The 12,200-nt window shown below is 47.5% G+C and overlaps 1 non-coding gene across 1 annotated transcript; it reads right to left on the reverse strand.

Moving 5' to 3' along the window:
* Positions 1-249: 249 nt before the first annotated feature.
* Positions 250-323, reverse strand: Trnat-ugu. The gene has a single exon. It is a non-coding gene; the product is annotated as a tRNA-Thr (tRNA).
* Between the last annotated feature and the right edge of the window lie 11,877 nt (positions 324-12,200).

Below are 12,200 nucleotides of genomic sequence, written 5' to 3' on the forward strand. Positions count from 1 at the left end.
CGAGGTTACATCGTTTCGTTATATTTTCATACAACGTGACTCATGGACTTTTTTTCTCGGCAGTATCATTCTAGTGTCTGGTTTGACGCTGCCCGCGGTGACTTCATTCACATAATGTACCCTGCGATAAGTGCATGCTTGCACGTAAATGCACATGGTGATTTCTCTGTTGTAAATGATGACTAACCCAAACCCTCAGCTGCCGACAGGTGTTGTTGATATACCTCGATGTGGACAGCTGAAAATGTGTTCCCCGACCGGGATTCGAACCCGGGATCTCCTGCTTACATGGCAGACGCCCTATCCATCTGAGCCACCGAAGAGACAGATGAATAGCGCGACTGCAGGGACTTATCCCTTGCACGCTTCCCGTGAGACCCACATTCCCAACTGTCCACAATTCTACATGTGCAATGTACCTTGTAGACATTTGCCCATCCACTCATTACTCGCGCACGCTTTGGCGATTCCCGTACGAGTTTGGCCAACCTGTGTGCATTCGCACAGACGAAGGTCAATGGCTGGGTAGCCTTTAACTATATATATGAAGACAGTAACTGTTCTCGAAAGAACAGATACTGTTGATAACCGTGCAGCTTTTCCCTGGAATAAATGATGGCTAACTGAAACCCTCAGCTGCCGACAGGTGTTATTGATACACCTCGATGTGGGAAGCGTGCAAGGGATAAGTCCCTGCAGTCGCGCTATCCTCTGTGTCCTCGGTGGCTCAGATGGATAGAGCGTCTGCCATGTCAGTAGGAGATCCCGGGTTCGAGTCCCGGTCGGGGCACACATTTTCAGCTGTCCACATCGAGGTATATCAACAACACCTGTCGGCAGCTGAGGGTTTCAGTTAGTCATCATTTATTCCAGGGAAAAGCTGCACGGTCATCAACAGTATCTGTTCTTTCGAGAACAGTTACTGTCTTCATATATTCCCTGTTGTATCTGAACACGAACGGTACCTGTGCATCTTACTCAATACACTGAGGGTACGAGACTAATTTGATACTACCTAACATGGTGTCTGTCCTGTTGTAGCTCCGTATAGTGCAGCAATTCGACGTGGCATAGACTGAACAAGTTGTTGGAAGTCCACTGCAGAAATATTGAGCCATGCTGCCTCCATAAACCATCCAGCTGAATTGGTCACGAGCCCAGGAGATGTGCTGCAAACGATTTCGTTAGCAAAGGCGCTCGGGTAGGTCGTCTGCAGCCATTGTCCATTAACGCCAAATGCCGCTGTACTGTGCTAACGGATACGTTCGTCGTACGTCCCACACACTGATGTCTGCGGTTGTGTCGCGTAGTGTTCGTGCCTGGAATTTAGTATTCTCAGCATGCTCTTGATGCTGTGGGTCTCAAAATACTGTACTGCGAAACGAGTTCTGAAATAGAACGTCCCATATGTCGAAATCCAACTACCATTCCGCCTTGAATGTCTGTTTATTCCCGTTGTGCAGCCATAATGATGTCGGCCACTTTTTCACATGAATCAGCTGAGTAGAAATGACAGTTCCGCCAATGCAATGCCCGTTTATACCCTGTGCATGCGGTACTATCGCTTTGTGTGTGTATATCGCTATCCCATGAAACTTCCTAGCAGATTAAAACTATGTGCCGGACCGAGACTCTAACTCGGGACCTTTGCCTTTCGCGGGCAAGTGCTCCACCAACTGAGCTACCCAAGCACACGACTCACGCCCCGTCCTCACAGCTCTACTTCTGCCAGTACCTCGTCTCCTACCTTCCAAACTTTACAGAAGCTCTCCTGCGAACCTTGCAAAACCAGCACACCTGGAAGAAAGGATATTGCGGAGACATGGCTTAGCCACAGCCTGGGGGTTTCTAGAATGAAATTTTCACTCTACAGCGGAGTGTGCGCAGATATGAAACTTCCTATCCCTCGAATTTTTTCACCAGAGCGTAGTTGTCTTATGTAAGCCTTAGAGGCAAAATCCGGAAATGACGATCACATTAACTCTCTGCCGACATCCTGGCGGAAGGCGACGTCCATACGACGCAGCATACCGTACACCCTGGACATCCTCTTTAATCCGATCACTTGGTTCTTAGTCTTCCATTCCGACTGTTCCCCTTTGCTTCTTTTATTTTATATTGTGTTGTATTGTATGGAACTGGGGACCTCGAAACGACGGAGAGGGAACCCAAGGTGGTTGTGTGGCTCGGCCACCAGCGGAGGCCCCACCCCCCTTATCTCCTCTCGGGAACGACTCACACCAAACGAGTGTAACCCCAAATGTTTGCATGGTAGAGTAGTTATGGTGTAGGCGTACATGGAGAAAGTGTTTGCGCAGCGATCGCCGACATAGCGTAACTGAGGTGGAATAAGGGGAACCAGCCCGCATTCGCCGAGGCAGATGGAAAACTGCCTTAAAAACCATCCACTGGACCTCGACACTAATCCGCCGGACGGATTAGTGCCGTGGACCGCCACGCCTTCCCGCCCAGAAAGCAGTGCGTTAGAGCGTACGGCTAACTGGGTGGACTTCATTTTATATTATCCGTCTTTCCTACAGCTGATTACTATTTTCCTTAAAATCTCGAATATCTTGCATCTTTTTTCATAGTCTAATACTTGTTCTAGACCAACAAATCCTTTGAAAGTATGGCTCAAATGGTTCAAATGGCTCTGAGCACTATGGGACTTAACTTCTGAGGTCATCAGTCCCCTAGAATTTAGAACAACTAACCTAAGGACATCACACACATCCATGCCCGAGGCAGGATTCGAACCTGCGACAGTAGCGGTCGCTCGGTTCCAGACTGTAGCGCCTAGAACCGCTCGGCCGCTCCGGCCGACTTTGAAAGTATTCTGATTTCTTTCTCTATGAACTGCAATCAGATTTTCTCGTCACGCTAATTTCACGAGATGTGTGGGACGACTGTTCTTCGAACATACAATGTAATACAGTGTAATGAAAGGCTTTGGTCAAACTTTTAGGAAAAATTCCTCATATGTAGATTAAGATAATATTGTGTATGCGCATTGGTCCGGAAAAACTTTATTTCCATACTAGACCTCTTTATCTATTTCTCTTTATGAAGGAATTGATCACAGGAAACAGAACGTACCGGCATTTACATGAAGCGTTTTCTTAGATGAAGTGTTCAAAATACCTTATTGGTTACAGTATGAACACTTTTCTAAACTTAATATTCTAAATGACCTTCGTTAGCAAGGATACTAGCATCACTGAGTCTGTTATTTACAAGCATACGAAGATTAACAGTGGAACGAGGAGAAGTCCATCGTGAATGAAGTACATGTCTTGTTGCACTTGTAAAGGCAGATGTTGCAGCAGAATAGGTAGAGTGTTCTGTATGAGAGTTTCTCCGTAGAGCCTGGGTGGAAGAAGACCGGTTTCGCTTTCTTATTTTACAAGAGCATCATCAGAAATTCTGGAATTTACGGTTGAACGTACAGTGGTTGGCTGATAAACTAAAGAGCGAACCAGTCAATGAAACACACTGAATGAGTCTTGTGGCTGACAAGAAAACCTTCGGTGTTTCCCCAACAGCAAATCTGTTGTCTTTAAAAATACTGGACTGCAGAGTGGAATACGGGGAGAACATTAAAGCTGATAGAGTTCGATCGTTAATGAGAATTTTTATGCGCCCCTACGAACCGCGATTATAAAAACAAACTGAAAAGACTAGAAACTTGGAGGAAAACAGATCCGTCATTAGAAAGTGATACGCACCAAGCGAAAAAGAAAATTGTGTCTTCATCGACATTTTTGCGCCGTGAACGACAAAGAGGAACAAACAAAACTGGAAGTGTCTATTAACTTAATGCTGCAGCTTTAGCTCTCCTAAAAGAGGCGTTATCTTTGGAAATTTTACGGTCTACTCGGTTCAATAAGAATAAGAAATCAGTAGCTTTCAAACACAACAATTATGAAATAGCCAATATTGTAATTCAGCTTTAATGTAGAAAATTTTGTCCCACCACACTGGTCGCTACTTTTTAAAAGAGATGTCGTCCACCAGCGTCGTTTCTTCTTCCTCTTCTTTTTCTTCTGCTTCTCCTTCCTCATAATATCGGTCGGTGATATTGTAATTAAAACGACATATTGCACAGGCTATTACCCAGTGTTACTGCTGTGTATGAAAAACGAGCCGCACTATGTTATCAATAGTATCCGGACACCTGGCTGACAATGACTTACAAGTTCGTGGCGCCCTCCATCCGTAATGCTGGAATTGAATATGGTGTCGGCCCATCCTTAGCATTAATAGCAGCTTCCACTCTCCCTGGCATACGTTTAATAAGGTGCTGGAAGGTTTCTTGGGGAACAGCAGCCCATTCTTCACGGAGTGCTGCACTGAGGGGAGGTATCGATGTCGGTCGGTGAGGTCTGGCACGAAGTCGGCGTTCCGAAACATCCCAAAGATGTTCTACAGGACTCAGGTCAGTGCTCTGTGCAGGCCAGTCCATTACAGGGATGTTATTCTCGTGTAACCACTCTGCCACATGCTTGCATTATGAACAGGTGCTCGATCGTGTTAAAAGATGCAATTGCCACCCCGAATCGCTCCTCAACAGTGCTAAGGAAAAAGGTGCTTGAAACATCGATGTAGGCCTGTACTGCGACAGTGCCACGCAAAACAACAAAGGGTGCAAGCCCCCTCCACGAAAAACACCACACCGTAACACCACCGTCTCCGAATTTTATTGTTGGAACTACACACGCTGGCAGATGACGTTCACCGGTCATTGGCCACAGCCTGCCATCGTATCGCCACATTGTGTACGTTGATTCGTCAATCCACACAACGTTTTTCCACTATTCAACCGACCAATGTTTACGCTCCTTATACCAATCGACGCGTCGTTTGGCATTTATCAACGTGATGTGTGGCTTATGAGCAGCCGCTCGACCATGAAATCCAAGTTTTCTCACCCCCACGTATTTGTCATAGTACTTGCAGTGGATGCTGATGCATCTTTAGGAGTGTGGAAACCTAGCGTACTGACGTGCAACACTAAAGTGCGCGTCATTTATGTTGGCGGCCGAGTTTAGGTTCGTTCTGCGCATCTGACGTCACAAAACACAGTCAGCCAATGAACAGAGAACGACGTCGCCATATCTCGACTGCAGTGCAGAGCACGGACGAGTGTCTTCAGTTTTAGAAAACGTTCAGTCATAAATAAAGTAACTGAACAAAAGCAATGTCTTGATAGCAGACTTTCTTTTATACTGCTTTTTCGCAATAAAGAATAGCGGTAATTGTTTATTTCCTATTGTACTTCGACGAAGCGTGAGTAATTCATAGTTATACCAACAGTGTTTGTCAGTATTTTGCGTGATGTGTTACAGCCTCAAGGCATCCTGTAGGTACACGAGCTGCGATAGTGTAACGGTTAAGGTGTTTGGCTTCTATGTGGAAGGTTATGAGTTCAGTCTGCCGCCGGCAGTGCTGCGAGGCGGTCACGCGCCAGAGCGCTGCGGGCGAGGCGCGCACGGTGTGTTTGTGTTTACTTCGGCCGCTGTAAGTGCCGTTTTCCTTCTAGACCACCATGGCGCACAACTATCGGAAGAAGACATTACGTTTCAACTTTTGTTCCGACTTCGCCCGACCCAAGGCCCTGGAGGTAGAACGATTTATACGCGATGAAGTTAAAATACCACCAACGGATCTAATTGGTATCCACTTGTCCATAGTTAGCAGTACCGTCTACGTCAAAATGATCAACGATGTGGCGTGCGACAAGGTGCTTCAAGAGGCAAAACGTGGACTGCGCTTCTGTCATTCCGACGGCAACGTCGGACCCGTTACCGTCGATCACGCAGGTCTCGGCACACGGACGATAAGGATCTTCGAACTGCCGTTCGAACTACCTGCAGACGTCGTCATCGAGGCGCTCCGTCCCTATGGCAACGTTCTGGAACATGTTGCCGAACGATGGGTCCAATTTCAGACCTATCCAGTTTTAAACGGTGTTAGACAGGTCCGCATCGAGTTGCAGAAACACGTGCCTTCCTATCTACGTATCGGAGGCTGCCGTGCCATTATAATGTACGACGGCCAACCTCGGACCTGTTCCGGTTGCGGGAAAGAAGGTCACCTACGGTCTGAATGCATTCAACGACGTGTCGCGCAGCTCCCGTTGTCGGAAGCGTCCGTCACACCCACGATGACCGCCCTACCGGTCACTTACGCAGCGGCTCTTGCCACGTCTACAGTTTCGTCCAGTCCGTCGCCCGGTCCTTCCGATCGGCACGTCCCACCGTCCCAGTCACCAACGGACGGTACAGACGTCCCACCTGACAACCTTGCCTCCGAACAGGCTCCCGCACCGGACGCTGAGGAGACCAGTACATCTTCACAACACCTGTTTGACAATTTCATTGTACCCACCGACGCCTTCGAACCAGGTCGACGCTCCTCCTTGCCGTCGTCCGACACTGAGGAACACGTGCGCAAACAACGCTCGCCACGTAGGCGCAAACGCCGTCGCCGTTCACCAACGGGCTCTCAGAGCGTTGCCACCCGCGACGACGAAGACGACACCCCAGCAGCCGACATTTCCACGCAGAGGTCGGCGGACAACTTTCACGATGAACAAGACGTTTCGCAGGACGGGACCACTATGGAGGTCGCCACGCACAATGTAACGATCGGTGCGCCGGTTGAGACGCCTGTCTCCCCGCCGACAACTCCAGATCTCTCTCACCACGACGCAATTCCCATGGACATTGGACAGACCCACGGCACAGGAGCATGGGCCGACGACATTGAGGAAGGTACGCCCCCTCCTCCGGATGAGTTACCTCCGCCGGACGAGGCTGCCTGTTAACATCAAAAGCGAGGCATTGCAGCTGACGGGACGGGACTTCCTGTCGGTGCACTCCTCTTACTTCCCTTGGTGATGGTAGATGCGCGTCCACCACCACTGAAACAAACATACCGGTTTGCCACATTGAACATCAACATGATCGGCACTGCACCCAAGCTGCAACTCCTATGTGACATGCTTCGGGCCTCCGACGTCGACGTCGCCCTTCTTCAGGAAGTACGCGTTGCCACACTACCACCAGTCTACGGCTACGACTCATACACGTCCACATGTGATCAATCAGGGCGTGGAGTGGCTTTCTACATACGCGAAGGAATCCCACTCACGGACACGACAATCCTTCCCTGTGGAAGAGGCATGGCTGTTACCATCTTCGACACGCGCGTCATCAATATCTACGCTCCGTCTGGCTCCACGAACCGTCGGCAGCGGTCCACTTTCTTCGGACATGACGTGGCGCCCCTGTTTTCTGGACGCTATGATCGCCTTATCATGGGAGGCGATTTCAACTGTGTCCTCCATCCGCAGGACCAAGTACCTGGATATTCGCCATGCCCGGCGCTGCTCACCTTAATCGAAGATTTTCATCTAGTGGACGTTTGGGAGAAAATTCATGGCAATACCCCCGGTTTTACCCATTATACAGCACATTCTGCGAGCAGACTGGACCGGTTTTATGTCTCTGCTCACCTCGGCAATGAAGTCGCCCAAGCCGAACGATGGCCCCTTGCATTTTCGGACCATTGCGCCGTCAGTTGCTCCCTGGCTCTGCCACCTCAGTCAGTGTGGCGCAGCAGAGGTTACTGGAAGCTTAATACCTCCCTCCTTAATGATCCACACTGCCGACAATGTATTGCCACTATATGGGCGTCTTGCGAAAGACGCCTTCCGCAGTACACATCCACGTTCCATTGGTGGCTCAAATGTGCCAAACCTGCGATCAGAAAGGCCTTCATACAATGTGGCAAGGAAGCAGCAGCATGGCATCGAGACACCACAAATTTTCACTACGCCGTCCTCCGTGAGCTCGATGCGCTCCCTCCATCACCAGACACCCACAGGGAACGACAACGTACTAAAGCTCGTCTCCTCTCTCTTCAACGTGCACGACTGCATGGTGTCGTGGTGCGTTCCCGAAGACAAGACCTCCTCCACGACGAAACCCCATCCACAATCCATGCCGCATCCGACCATAGTCGTCGACGTCGGCTTTTCGTCCCCAACATCACGACCTCCGATGGTGTTCACCACACAACACAGGCGGCGGTCGTGTCCGCCTTTGCTGAACATTATCGCCAATTTTATGATGATGAACCGATGGCGACGCCCATTCCTGACGATCTCCGTCCTTCCCCTGATCGGACCCTCACCGTAGCGGAGTCAACGTCCATGATGTCTGCAATCACCGCAGAAGAGGTGGTAGATGCGATCAACAAAGGGGCCAAGAACAAATCACCCGGACCAGATGGTCTCCCAGTGGAGTTTTACCGGGCGTTCACCACGTTAATGCTTCCTCGCTGGACGGAAATGATTCAGGAACTCTTTACTCCGTCCTTCCCAATTCCACCTGAATTCGTCACTGGCATTCTTCTACCTGTGCCTAAACCGAAGGGAGGGTCTCATGTCTCTGCATATCGCCCCCTTACACTACTGAATGCAGACTATAAAATCTATGCACGCCTCTTAGCAGCGCGCATACGCACCGTCTTACCTACGGTCCTTTCACCTGAGCAGACTGCACGTGGTTGTGGGGCCACCTTACAAACAGCCCTAGGAGAATGCCGTGACCTCATTGCACTGGCGTCGGTTTGTCGCCTTCGTGCAGCACTGGTATCCGTCGATTTCACGAGTGCCTTTGATCGCGTTCGACACCCATTCCTCCTCATGGTGGCGACACGTATGGGGTTCCCATTGCTTTTTGTCGATGCCATTCGCCGGTTACTCCTTCCCGCGGTCTCGATGGTACAAGTCAATGGGAGGCTTGTGGGGCCGATTCCTATACGCCGCTCTGTGCGTCAAGGATGCCCTATGTCTACTTTACTATATGCCATTGCACTTGATCCCCTCATCACTGGACTTACCTCTAGACTGCAGGGCCTCACTTTGCGTGACCACACCTTTCACTGTAGGGCTTATGCGGACGATCTCCTCTTTCTCACCTGCTCCTCCACGGAACTCAATGATGCCATCCAATGGATCCACCAGTATGGACGACTTTCTGGTAGCATTCTTAATGTCCATAAATCGACTATGATGCACATTGGGCGCGGCCTCCCGGCTATGGTGCCGACCCCACTCCCAGTTAGTGCCACCCTTCGTTACTTGGGTATCGAATTTACGAGCTCCACACACCGCACAGTGGCCCTGGCTTACCGGCGGCTTTTGCAGTCGATTCGGCACCATGTCCGCGGTCAAGTGCACCGTAGCTTAAACCAACTCCAACGTGTGTCCTATGTCAACATCTATGTCGCCCCTAAACTGGTACACGTCGCCCAGATCCTCCCAATGCCGTTACTCCTTGGCCGCCGCATCCAATCAGCCTTTGGATATTTCGTGTCAGCAAGGGCACTTTTCAAAGTCCGCTACAACACTCTAACACTGCCTCCTGCAAAAGGTGGCCTCGGACTCATCAACGTGCGGGCACGCTCTTCTGCACTCTTTGTCCATACTCTGTTGCGGCACTGGCAGGGGCCGGTCCCATCTTTAACACGCAGTCTCTTAGATATCCTCCGACCAGCTTCTCTCGATCCACCGATCAATGTGGCACCTATTTCTCCATTATTGTACTACGTCGCCAATTGTTTCATAGAACTCAGCTACGTTCGGGCCGATCTTCCAGTCACCCGTCCTCCCCGTACAAAAGATTATTATCGTTTGTTTATGCTGTCCAACCCTTGCGACCCCATGGTGCTACAGCATCCTGACATTAACTGGCGCACGGTTTGGGGGTGTGTGCATGCACCCTTTTTACCGTCGTCTGTGTCTGCACTCTGGTATGTTTTAGTCTATGAAAAATTCCCGACTAATAGTCGACTTTATCGCATAGGACTGGCCACCTCCCCACTCTGCCCTGACTGTCAGCTCGAAGACACCGACGAGCACCGTCTTACGTGCCCCCTGAAACAAAACGTATGGCTCCTCATCCAACGAATCGTGGGTTTTTACCTCCGTGCCCCGCCAACGACGGTAACCCCGGATTTCCTGTTGTTGCCCCAGACATTTCACTACCCCCTTGCTAAGCACCATACCCTAATCTGGTTTCGAGGACAGGCTTTAGAATATCTCTTTCGGAGTGGTCCGCATACAGTCCTTGACTTCTGGTACAAAGTTGTGGCCGCACATAGCACCCTCACCCGAAAACCATCTTACCGACAAACTTTTGCCGGTTATCTCCGCAGCGTCTTCCTTGACCCCCCTCAAAGTTGGGGTGTACCATGCCTACCTGTCACATGATGCAACACCCTTATCCACGTTCTCATGCATCGACCAAAAACAAACACATTTTTTTTTTTTTTTTTTTTTTTTTATAAAAGGAAGTGGACAGAATATGTTATATTTTGTTGTATTTAATGTTTTTCTTTTTTAATATTTTTTTTGTTTAACTAACAGTCATTTGTATATTTTTAAATGGTACCTTGAAGAACTCTTGCATAGTGAATATATATATATACTTTTAGTTTGTTCAATACAAATTTTTAAACAAAAACAAAAACGAAGAAAAAAAAAAAGGAAAACAGGATATGTTCTAATTTGTTGTATTTCATGTTATTCTAATAATTTGTTTACCTAACACTCATTTGTATATGTTTAACTGGTACCTTGAAGAACTTTTGATTTGTGTATATATATATGTACTCTCCGTTTGTTCAATAATAATAAAAAAAAAAAAAAAAAAAAAAAAAAAAAAAAAAAAAAAAAGAGCGCTAACGCGCTGCTTCCTAAAAAAAAAAAAAAAAAAAGTTCAAACCTTGTGTGGTGCTTAATATTTTCATTATTTAAAAACAATATCGAAGTGCCTTACTTCACGAATTATATTCGTTTGAATGCAATTTTTTGAAACTTCTAGCGCTTTGTCTCTTCATTAACCCTTTCGCTGCTATAGACACGTGCTCCCCACATTCCGTGCTGTGGGCGATTTTGTCATCACTGCACTGCTCGCCTGTGCAGACACATGGTGTTCCCACTGCTTTGACACGCTTATCATTCGATTTCACAAAAACTATTTGGCCCAAAAATTTGATTTTTACACGTCTTCTTGACTGATACCTTCCCCCCATAAATGACTTAATTTTGTTTCTATGTTCAACGCAGTTATTATGCAGCATTAAATGTAGTAAACAATTGCACGAAATTTTGAAGAGTGCAGAGGTAGAAGTCCATAGCGTATACTTTCCGTATGGTCGATTTTAGTAGCCACAATGTTAAGAATGAAATGTGGACAAGATACCTAAATTTCATATAAAATTTACTGTATAACGATATCTCATTTAGTTTAAGTACCACATAGGTGTCGTATGTAATATTGAGAAATATTCCATCTTTCGCGACTGTAATAAAAGTTTTATTTACACTGGACGCGTTTGGCTTTATTTTAAAGCACTTCAATCAATGAAAGGTATGGCACATACCAAATGGTACTCATGTTCTCTTTCTTATTTTTGTTCCACAGTCGCAGTTTTACCAATGGTACTGAAATATATTCCTCTTCTGCAACTGTAATAAGGGGCTTATTTAGACCAGATGCGTTTTTCTCTTTTGAAGCATCTTCAGTGGACAGTATTTTGTCTCCTCCATTGCCAAGTCACCTTTCGTAGTTTTGTGCTGCGGTAACACAATATTCAACATTTGTGTTGGCTGATCAGTGTTTTAGCAAATAAATGATGTTTATGTGTGCCACACACAAAAATTATGTTTGACATAGCTCAGAGCACTTCACTGATAGACAGTATATTCAAGTCCTAATGTTTTTGTAAGTCCACAGTTTTGTTTAATGTTTTTTTTCTACTTCCTTTTGATTGATTGAAGTGCTTTCAAATGGTTCAAATGGCTCTGAGCACTATGGGACTCAACATCTTAGGTCATAAGTCCCCTAGAACTTAGAACTACTTAAACCTAACTAATCTAAGGACATCACATACACCCATGCCCGAGGCAGGATTCGAACCTGCGACCGTAGCAGTCCCGCGGTTCCGTACTGCAGCGCCAGAACCGCACGGCCACCGCGGCCGGCTTGAAGTGCTTTAAAATAAAGCCAAACGTGCTCAGTGTAAATAAAACTTTTGTTACAGTCGCGAAAGACGGAATATTTCTCAATATTACATACGACACCTATGTGGTACTTAAATGAGATATTGTTATACAGTAAATTTTATAT

This window comes from Schistocerca americana, chromosome 10 (assembly GCF_021461395.2).
Source record: "Schistocerca americana isolate TAMUIC-IGC-003095 chromosome 10, iqSchAmer2.1, whole genome shotgun sequence".
Taxonomy (NCBI): Eukaryota; Metazoa; Arthropoda; class Insecta; order Orthoptera; family Acrididae; genus Schistocerca; species Schistocerca americana.